This window comes from Pteropus medius, unplaced genomic scaffold (assembly GCF_902729225.1).
Source record: "Pteropus medius unplaced genomic scaffold, Ma_sr-lr_union100, whole genome shotgun sequence".
In the NCBI taxonomy this organism is placed as follows: domain Eukaryota; kingdom Metazoa; phylum Chordata; class Mammalia; order Chiroptera; family Pteropodidae; genus Pteropus; species Pteropus medius.
This window is the reverse complement of record NW_024351730.1, coordinates 11162975-11175085: the sequence shown is the minus strand read 5'-3', so window position 1 is coordinate 11175085 and position 12111 is coordinate 11162975.

The window sequence follows — 12111 nt, the reverse complement described above, 5'->3', positions numbered from 1 at the left end:
CAATTTTTTTAATTTCTTTTTTTCTTTTTCTTTTTTAAAACTAAAATCTACAGCTTGGCTTTTTTAGGTGCTGTTGTGCAGGGAGTAATTCTGGCCTCTATTGAAGCTCTCAAAGACATAAAATGTTTCCTTTTGCCTTTTTATGTCCAAAAAGGCAAAAATGAAACATATCTTTTTAAACTTATTAGATAAATGTCCTTAATTTCCTCAAGCTGACTGCTTACTGGAAATGTTTTATTAATTGTGAATTTATTCCCATATATTGTGATGCAAATAGAAGAATGGCAAATTGGCAGCTGTGTTCATTTAAAATTAGCAGAGGCCCTTGTCCAAGAGATGGCATATTCAGAGCGACCCAAATTATCATGACATGAAGGCCAAGGTCAAATTCAAAGCCAAGTTACAAATTAATAGAAAATTTCCTTGGGGGAAGCTGCTATGAATTTGAATTATTAATTGTTTTTCAAGAAGCTGTATTTTGCTTTGCTGCATCAAAAATTTAAGATCTTCTACAACATAAAGACTTTGAAATGTGAATGAGTCCTGGTTTTCTTACTTCGAGAATATGAATTCTTTTCTACATATTTAATTAATCAACCTTTTTATTTTAATTATCATATGGTTTTAATGTTTTTCTCCAGAGATTTAGTTTTAAAGTTTGGTAAAGTAGTTTTTGAGCTTCATGCGCTTTTTATTCCTCACTATGTTTGATTTTTTTCTTTTAGAAAAGAGCTTAATTTTTACTGAACCCACATTAATGTTACACTGAAGTTCAACTCTCTGCATTAAATGTTACATCTGACTCAAGGTTTGTGTTGATTAAAAATTGAGGTACGACATCTCCCTCCTGATATTGAAAGATTTCAGTTCCACTTTTGCTGTCACCAGCCAAAGAGGACAGACATTGGTTTGTCAGGGACTCACATATGGGGCCTTTCTTCCATTCTCTCTGAATTTTCAGAAGTGCAGTGCCTTCTGGAACCTTTCTTCAACATAACTGATCTTGCAGAGATGGAACTCTGGCTCTGAAATTTTGCTCAGCGCAATTTCTATTTCTCATTTAGTTAACAGGGAACTTAAAATACAACTTAAAATATTGCTTCGCTTTCTCTATAACCTTATTCTGAAACTTTTGGTGAAGATAAAAAAAAGGTTGTGATAGAACAGAAAGTGTACTGCCAGGTAGGCTAGGGACCTGTTTCTCTTTCCCTGTGTTGCTTTGAAAAATCACCTCTCTTGAATTTTCTCTGTAAGTTGCAGTGGTTGGACTAGTGATGTCTAAAAGTCTCAGGAGCTCAGAAATCTAGGGTGTTTTTTATTCCATTTGAAATTTCAAATCACATGCAGGTATTTCCTAATGCAATTATATATTTTTTAAGTTCAATAGACCTAGCCTCCCTAGTTTCTTTTCTATAGCTCTGTTTTGCCCTCTGTGGAGGTCCAGCAGTAGGCCTTGAGCCACAGTGGCTTCAAAATTCAGATGGTGTCTGAAGACAGGGATTTAAGGCCTGGTCTAGTTCTGTTGAATGCAGCATCATCTTACCTTGCTACCAGTTGGACCCTGACTTCTGATAACTGGAACACAGTATCTTACCAACTATAATATCTGCAGCATGAGCAGCAGAAGTGGTCCCTAAAGGCTGAGAGAAGGGAGGTTAGGTGAACAACAGATCTCCAGAATGAGCTGGGCTCCTTCCTGCCTTTTCTTGGAGCCCAGGCCAAGTTTTGAACTAGTCTCCCCTTGTTTCTCTTCCCTTCAGCCTCACAGACCTCCTTAAACCTTGGCTACTTTCCCAACTCAGGTCCCTTGTTTGCTTGTTGTTCTTTTTCTGAAAGACTACCTAGTACCTCTCTATCCATGCTGCTCATTCCCTCTCCTCTTTAATTCAGATGTCATCTTCTTAGTAGCCACACTATTTAGAATTACAGTCCCTCGCCCCTTCATATGCAATCCCATTGTCCTTCCATGCTTTGCTTTTACTATTAGCATTTATCACTAACTATTTACCTTATTTATTATTTATCTTCCCTTACTAGAACTTCAGCTCCGGAAGATCAGAGAAATTGATCTTTATGTCTAGCGCCTATAACATGGTAGTTGCTGAGCAAATATTTGTTAAATGAATGGTTACAGGATCCTAGCTTGATATCACAGTCTCTCAAACAGATGGCCCCCCTCGCCTCATGCTGGTACCCCCAGTTCAATACCCATCACAGACTTTGCTCATGCTGTTAGCCTGCCTCCTGGAATTTCCCCTAAAATATCTCCTTTTCAATAACTGTTGAATGAATAAACAAATGCTCCTGAATCCTTTCCTCCTGTGCTCTGCCTTCTGTTGAAAATCTCCACGCCAGCTCAGATGCATATTATATTCCTAGCGTACCCGTAATTTAACACATGAAATCTCTTGTTGGATTTTTCTTGGTGGTCCTTAACAGTCCCTTTTGGCCTTAAGCACCCCTCCATTTGCCTTGTTTTAAATACAAGCCACACCCCTCTCCCTACACAGCCCATCATCTGCCTTGCCCTCCCCCACCCCTGCATTCTCTCTCTTTGCTCTAGCCTTTGCCATTGTCCTTCTTCACCAAATTCTCTCTCCATATGGTGTGCAGACCACAAAATGTCACAACTGAAGGAGATCTTAGGAGTCCAAGTGCTTATTTTATAGATGAAAGGAGCGAGGCCTGCAAGCATTTGGCTTGTCCAGGTTTGTACAACTAGTTAAGGCACAGCTGGTACTAAGATCCAGAGGCTCAGATTTCCAAATGGTCTGGTGCTCTTTCCGCATTTCTCAAACTCTCCAGTCTTCCCTCTGTTTTGCCCTGGCCCTAGTAGCTCTCTCCTGAAAATATAATACACTCTTGTGGGCCTGACAGACCACTTTGTTCAACGGCTGGACAGTGTGTTATTTGAGGTAAGAATTCTCTTCATAACCATATTTCCTTAACTCTTGAACCTATTTTCAAATTAAGATTAATTACCTTCTGGTTAGGGAAGCCCTTATTGTCTTCGATTGCATTTAAAATACTCAAGACCCGGCACTGACATTTTAATCTACAAAGCTCAACATCAATTTGGGGGAAAGGAGAGGTAAAAAGCTTCCAGTCTGCTCCCAAAGTGTCATAAGAAGTGTCCTCATACATATTTTCTTTCCTATGTCTTTCTCACCTGACTGTGTGGACCTAGAGATAAGGAGCTGTATTGCATGTTCTCAGAATGATCTGAGACAGTCAACAAAATCAAACATCTGACAAAGTGTATCAACCCAGCCAAAGCTAAAACCAGGCTCTGGTTTTATCAATAAATATTTCTTACATGAATCAACCTGTACGTTTTCTTTATTTGTTTTCAAATTGTCACTTAACTTACTAAAATGGCTAAAAGTAAAATAGCTGACAATATAAAGAATGGTGAGCAAATGGAACTCTCATATATTGCTGATGGAAATGCAAACCAGCACAACTATTTTGGAAAACAGTCTTATAGTTTCTTATAAAAAACACTTAGATTATGATTTTGTTATTCTATTCCTAGGTATTAACCCAAGAAAATTGAAAATATATGTCACATAAAGACACTATAGGGAAGTGTCCAAAAACTGGAAACAATCCCAAAGTCCAACTGGTGAACTGATAAACAAATTTTAGTATACCCATACAATGAAATAATAGTGCCAGGGAGCTAAAACTTTCCTTGTACCCTCTTAGTTTAAGTAATTGGGGTCCTGTGACTTAAACTGACAAAAGACAGACTAGCAAAAGATAAAATTTAATCACCATAACTTTGTTAAGGTATATAGAGAGTATACAGAAAAATGTGACTCAAAGGAACAGTTAGAATTTGGAGTTATATACCATCTTAATAGGGATAGGGGAGGGGGAGGAGACTTATGGGAAAACAAAAGACTTCTTAGTAAAGGAAGGGAATAGGAGAAAAGACACTTATGGGAAAACAAATGACTTTTTGGAAAGATAAATGCTCTTCAGGAGAATAGATAGGAGATATGATAGTTTTGTGACAATGTCTGTTTAGATGTGGTGTGGAGACTGCATTGGTAATGATAAGTGATAAGAGAAAATCATCTTTTGTTGGTTCAGAAGAGGGGATTTATGACAATTGTATCCTTTTTAGTTCTTTTGGGAGGCTCTACTTTCAGGAAGATAAGAGATTTTAGGAACTTAAATGCCCTCTAACGAAAAATAATTCTTATGCCACAATGATTGGAGTACTCTGTTCCCCTCAAATAGCAATAAAAAGGAACTAGCTACTGAAACAGGCAACTCCTTAGATGAATCTCAAAACTATTATGCCAAGTGAAAGAAGTCAGGTACAAAAGGCCACTTGCCTTACAATTCCATTTATATAACATTTGGTAAAGGCAAGTTATAGTGACACAAATCAGGTCAGTGGTTCCTAGGGGCTAGAGGTGAGGGAAGGGGATTGACTACAAAAGGGCACAAAGGAGTTTTGAGGGTCATGTCAATTATCTATATTTTGGTTATGGTGATGGCTATACAACTCTGTAACTTCTCAAAATTTATAGAAATAAATAACTTAAAAGGGCAAATTTTACTGAATGTGAAGTATGCCCTAATAAACCTGACTTAAAAAATATAGCTGTAAACAATAAAAACGAGTCTTTGTGTGGGGGTGGTGATTTGGTTATTTGAATATTTTTGTAGTGTTGAAAATTTTATCACAAAATGTTATATCTGAGAATGGTGATTTTCCTCCCGATACAGTTTTTACCAATTTATCCTAAAAAGTCACTTACTATTCTTAAAGCTGTTTTATTCATCAGATATTTTTAAGCACTTCCTCTGTTTAAGATACAAGGGTGGTGTGGGGGGTAGGAGACAGATAAAGAAGTATAAAATAGATTTTTACCTTCTCCAGTTTATAATCTAGGTGGGGGGAGGGGGGAGAGAAGACCAACCCTGCTTAATAGAAGTACAGACAATAAGTGCTTTTAGAATTTGGAGGTGAAATTGCTTCCAGCTAGGCAAAGCTTCAAGGAGGAAGTGGAGTATGTCTTCCAGGAAACTAAGCAGCCCATGGGCATAATTTTCGAAAAAAGAGTTCAAAGTCTAGAGATCAGTTATCTAAGGACATTTATAATGTGAGGGAGGGGAGACTGGCCCTCTGCTGAAAGATGAGGAGGCAGGAGAAGGGATACAGGAAAAGAAAGTCAGATAGACCAGAATGGCAAACTAGCTGGCGCTGGAGCAAACAGGGCTGAAGATGAAGTGCATGGCGCAGTCTAGGACAGACATCCTTTTAACTACGAGCTTGACTTGTTCAAAGAGGTCTTAAACAGTGAATTCTCTCAGAAAAAAAAAAGAGCTCTACAACCTATGCACAATTGTGGTGGTCACACAATCAAACTTTTTCAATGGAGCAATTACACTCAAATAACACAAGTTAAAGAGGGTGGTGAGAACTAGAAGGCTGCCTGGTGACCTTGTATGGGAAAGTAACCTGGCTTACAAACTTTAACCAAGTCAAGTATATTGATTTGGATGAGGATAAAAATCTAAATTCTTGTATTGTGCTCAGAAGAAAATATGTGTTTCCCTAAGAAGCTAGTCTGCATGTAATCTAAAAACAAGGAAAACGAAGAGGAAAAAAGCAGCAGTTTACCTAACACAGCCCAGAGAGGATTGAGACACTGTATCTGACAGACAGAAATGAATAATCTTGGTTTCAGACAAGAATAGTTCACTCTGATTTTACATGGTTTAGAATAGATGTCAAGATTATTTCACCTCTCCTGACTATGACTGTTGACAAGAACGTCCAAACCTATAGAGAATTCTCATAAGAGTTTATTTGAACCAAACTGACAACTGCCCAGAAGCAAGATCTGAAATGTATCCAAGAAAAACACTTTTGCAGTTTCTTTTATGCATGTGAAATTAAGGAGAGAACATAAGGAAGATTACATGTAGGAGGAGAAAGCAAGGCAGTATCGGATTATAGGATACTTAAAATTATGTGCTATGTTGAGTGTGGTCACACGTTGGAGGGGTATTACTTATGGCATTTTCAAGGTGTGTTAACCTAGATGTACAAAAACAATGGACAGGGCTTGCTTGAAGGCCTTTCACCAAAGAAGTTACAGCCTGGGGATGAGTGACTACCCACCATGACCTGCCCAGTTAGGAATTTATAATTTATTGCAGCACCCCTTTTCATTAGGTCCATGCTCACAGAGCAACTTAATAGTTATTAATATACCCCCCACACTTAGATTTCAAGCTACAATTAAGTTGTTTAGCAACTGGTGTTCCAACTTTTCATCTCCGACTATTCTCCCCTAACATCTCCTACTTATCTCCTGTTCTCACCTTCATTCATTGGCTCCAGCACACTTGTCAGGAGGCATCGTCCTAGCTCAAGCCTTTTGCAGATATAATTAAATTCAGGATCTTGAAATGAGATATCTTGGATTATCGGTGTGTGTCCGAAATCTGAATACAAGTGTACTTATAAAAGACACAGAGGAGAAAATAGTCAGAGAAAGCAATGTGAAGACTGAGGTAGATATTGGAGTAATGTGGCCACAAGCCAAAGAAGCAGGCAACTACTAGAAGATAAAAGACATGGAATGGCTCTTTCCCTAGAGGTCATTTGGAGGGAGCCTGGGCCAGCTAACACCTTGATCTTAGACTTCTAGTTTCCAGAACTGTGAGAGAATAAATATCTATTGTTTTGAGACACTCAGTTTGTGGTAATTTGTTACGGCAGCCCTAGGAAACTAATACACTGCATGATTCCATCTATGCATCATCTCAGACTGACATAATTATAGACATAGAGAATAGATGGGGCAAACTGTTAAGAATGAGATGTGGGTGGTGGTTTGTGAGTATAATGGGGTACCACAGGAGATCTTTGTGGTAAGAGAACAGTTCTGCATGCATATAAATCTGATGAAATCTGAATAAGGTCTTTAGATTGTACCAATGTCAATTTCCTTGTTTTGATATTGTAATTATATAAGATGTTCTCATTGGAGGAAAGTGGAAGAAAGGGAACACAGGATCCTTCTGTACTATTTTTGTAACTTCCTATGAATCTATAATTACTTTAAAACAAAAAGTTTAAAGAATTAATTTCACTTTTCTTTTTATTATTTTCAGCTGCAGCTGCTAGAAAATTTAAATTACATATGTGGCTTGCATTATGTTTCTATTTGATCTATGCTGCTCTAGGATGTTATTTTCCCTGGTGGGGTTTTATATAAGGTGCTGAATAGCTTCCTGCCCTGAAATCTCAGCCCCAAATTCTGTAATTGCAATAAAAACAATATAAGTCTGGGAAGTAAAGTGATAACAGGAGGGAAAGTACAAGCTGAGTCAGACAGACCTGGGTGGAATCCTGACTTTGCCACTTAGAGTCAGACCTCAGGCAAATTCCTTAACTTCTCTCAGCCTGCCTCTCTTACTCTGGAGAATCAGACTAATAATGTCATTTTGACAGGACTAATGTGAGTATAAAATGAGATTACAAATAGAGAACACCTAGCTAAGTACCTGGAACATACTGAGTGCTAAGTAAATGTCAGTTTTTTGCATTTCTTCTCTAAGTTTCTCAAGTCACATTTGGCCTTGATGTTTCTAGAAAAAGGAAAAAGAGGGAAGTGATAATTGGGGGCCATCTTAAAGGCTGTTTGCCTTGCATTGGAAATTACATTACTATTTAGAGATGCTTTTAGGTCCTTAATTTCATTCACTGCTCAAGATAATCCTGTGATGTACATTATTACTGTCAATCATTAACATCCCAAAAGACCAAAGAAAACCTTGATCCAGCAAAAGCTAAGTCTATTAGAATATTGTAGAAGAACAGCAACTTGACAGAATCTTAGAACTCAGAGGAGGATATTTATAGAGTTTTAGGCCCAAATTGGGTGACTTAAACAGGTCTGGCAAGGCGGGGAACTGGTTGGGAATGGTCAAGGTTTATAATATAATACTTTGGGATTGGTAGACATAGCGAGGTGAAGGTCTTGAAAGAAGTGTTAATGAGTAAGTTATTAATTTTGATAAGTAAACAATTTAAACTGGTTCATAGTGTTATCTTCTAGTAGAAGAATTTCATAGAGCAAATTGCTAAGTTACTTTTGCCTGATCCCAGAATTATTTAGTCTAGGGACAAGAAAGTAAGTTAATTTCAGTGCTCAAGGCAAATAATTTAAAATTACACATTATATCCAGATCATCCTGGATTAATGATTAGATTAATGATTCATGATACATCAACAAGAAAAGATACTCTGCAGCCATTAAATATGATCATTATTAAAAGTACTCAAATAGGTTTATATTATACGTTTATGACATAATGTTAAATGAAGGAAAAAAGACAAAATATTCACATAGCTGTGACGATCTGAAACTATGTAAGCATGTGTAAGAAAATATGCTAAGAAAATGCTAGGATGGTAAGGTGATGAATATATCAGTCAAGGTCCTATCAGGAAACAGAATTCATTTCTAAATTTTAAAACAAGGAATTTGAGTTAAGGGATTGTTTGCAGAGGTAATGGAAGAGGTGAGATGCCAAATAGGGCAGCTAAAGAATTAGGGACATAGAACAGAAGCTGGAACTACCTGAGGCCTATGTAGCAGGAGATGAAGCCATGGAGATGAGGGAGCAAAGGAAGAGATAACCGTCCTGAGGAAGATACTTCTCAGATCAAAGAGAGAGGGAAATAGCCGACTTCTCCTTTCCTCACCTCTCACAAGGGCTTCCCATTAGCCAAACCCAGCCAGAAGCCAGTTTACCAGAAGCCTGGGAAATAAAGCTGGCAAAAGCCAGCCCCATGCAGAGGCAGAGCAACATAGAAGAGCATGGAATAGATCTGAGGACACAATGAGAACTTTCTATTTGCTTTTAAAAATATATATTTGCTGATGTTATATTGCTTTTTCAATTCCAATGGGGGAAAATGCAAAGTAAATAAATTAATGATCCTCAGAAATAAAACTCTAAGCAGTCTCCTAACACTGTAAGTAGCCACGTAAATTGGAATCACCTCTTGGGAAGGTAATTTGGCTATGACGCTTAAAGATTTCATTGTACATACCCTTTGTCCCAGTAATTCCACTTTTAAGAATTTAGTCTACAGAAATATTTGCAAAAATCTGCAAATATATATGTATAAGAATGGTTTATATCACATATATTAATTACCTCACTATTCATAATTGAAAAAACTGGAAAGAGCTCAAATGTCCATCAATAGGGAATAGGTTTGGATATAGTCATAGACATATAGTCTCTAAAAGAGACAAAACAGTAGTGTTTATTGGTATAAAAAGATATCTAAGGCACATTATGCAATTTTTAAAAGGCAGGTTTCAGGACAGAATATATAGTGTAAGCCAACATTTAATTTGTATCATCTCAAACCAACAAAATTATAGACATGAAGAAGAGATTATATGTGGCCAGTCTAATACTATGACTCGGTATTTAAAAAGGTATATATTGTTATGAAAGAATATTTGGAATAACATTTCAAACTATTTATGTTGATTTGAGAAGTGGGCCGAGAGGAGACCTCTACTTTAAAATAATACTTTTCTTGCTATTTGACTTTTTTATTATACGGAGTATTATTTTATAAACTGAAACACACACGTTCAATCCAGCAAATGCCTTATATCAGTTAGCCTAGATCAGAGTTTCTCAACTCGGCACCGATATTCAGGCTGAATAATTCTTCATTGTGGGGTGCTATCCTTGCATTCTTGGATGTTAGCAGCAGCATCCTGGCCTCTACCCACTGGACACCAGCAGCACCTCATTCTCCACCCGTAGTTATGACTCCAGACAATGGAAACATCTCCTAGTGACTGATATGGTTGCCTTACACAGAGACCCAATTAAATTTGAATTTCAGATAAACAGCAAATAATTTTTTTATAAATATGTCCCATGTAAAATTTGTATGTTGCATCCTGCATTTTTATTTGCTAAATCTGGCAACCCTAACTGGGGAGCAAATTGCCCTGACTGAGACCCACTAGCCTCGGTGTTACACTGCTTCATTGCTTTGACTTTTTTGAGGAGCAATCTTTGTACAGAAAAACTCCACTTCTTTGTTCCTATCTTCACCATAAAATAGGCATGGCCAGCAGGCTGATTGGGAGCCTATAAAAAATCCAAGTCATTTCCCTGTTCCATTCTCTTGCACTGTCTTCCACTAAACAATCAATAATATCTTCCAGAAAATCCTCTCACCCTGACTGAACACCACAATATTTTTCTGATAGAATCTGCTGGGAAAGTTTTATATGGAAAATATAAATCATATCTTTCTGCTTTGATACGATCATTTCTAAGCTGATCAGCCATGTCTACAATAGCTCATGCTCCAAACTTTGACAAATAAATTGCAAGACAAATTGACAAAGGTTTAATGAAATGGCTACAAATATATTATGTCAACTTAATTCATAAACTTAGCATTTATTAAATGTCATTATATTTTTTAAAAACTTATAGGCCAGATTTTCTCATGCCCCAAGAAATCCTAAGTATGCAGAACAACTATTGAGAAATCAAAACTGATAAATCAAATGTTACTTTTGATAACAAAGTACATTTAAGAGAAAAAATGTTAAATCATTACCCTTTTATATATTATATATATATTATATTTGATATGAGTGCATTTTAAGATGATTAGTAGGATATAAGGTAGGGCTTTGAAAAATAAGAGTGCCTAAGGACTAGGAGGCCTAGGCAGATCTCTCTGAGTTTCTAAGCAGTGACATAGTTTGGTTACATATGCTGAGGGAAGAGAAGAAAAAATAAAATTGATTTTTGAATTTTAATATATTTACATATCATCATCTCACTCTAAAATAATCCCTAAAATTGGATGGAGTATAGGAAATACTTTTCTACTTCGTAGGCTCTTTTTAAAAAGTTAAAACTTTTTAAAAAGAATATTACTTTCGTCATTTAGAAAATAAGGATTTTTAAAGTAAAATCATGGACCATTTCACAACACTACCTTTGGGGGAGTGTAAATTGTTACAACTTTTTTTGGAGAATAATTTAGCACTGTCATAATAGCGCTTACACAAGAATGTCCAGTCCAGTGTTTTAGTAAAGCTATTGGTCAAAATATTGACCAAGATTATTTTGTGGAATGGATTTATGGGACGGCACTTCACTTTTTACAATATGTTTCTATAATATGCACCTTACAATGTCATATTTAAATTATGGGGCTCAAATTTGCTTATTAATTTATTCACTCATTTAACAATTATTCTTACAATTTGCCAGATTTACCCCTTTGAATTTGCCCTCATCAATGAAAGATTGGAGTGAAAAAATGTTTTTGAAAAAGAGAGGAAATATGGAGATGACTAATTGAATCCTTTCTGGATACCAGAGAATCAAGGTAGTGCAGAAAGACTGGGAAGAAGATAGAAGTGAGGATGCTATTTTAAGAGGTCCTGGATCACATCCTCTTAGGAAGGGCCACCACAAAAGCTATTCTGGAAAAAAGACTGATAGCTAAAGCTAATCCCTTTAACTGTCAACCACCACACTCCAAGATCCAGAGATTTCATACTGAAAGCAAATAGGATTACCTCGCCACTTCCCTATCTCCTATATAATTGTTTTCGATAATTGTTTTCTTTGCTTTCTATATTCTGAGGCTATTAAATGAGTAAGAAGCCCTGGCCTAAATAAAACAAACCCAGCCCTTCTTCAAGTTTATATTTAACATGTAATATAAATCATAAATAGACAACTATGTGGTTACTCTTGGTGGTTTATGCAGACAGCTATAGTGACATTGATTACTCAATTTCAAGAAAAAGGTAAGAAAAAATAATGTTCATTGATTGGGGAAGGTCAGACACACAAAATAGAGACCGCCCCAGTGGCCTGGCCCATGTCACAAATCTAAACTCAAGTCAAAATTACTCATGGGAAAAAATAAAATAAAATAAAATAAAATAAAAAATAAACTCAAGTCAGCCTGCACTTCAGGGAAATACCTCACAGTCGAGGAAACCTAACAGGCACCAATGATAACCCTCCAACTCAGCTTTACTAGCTTACTTTACCCTAGACAG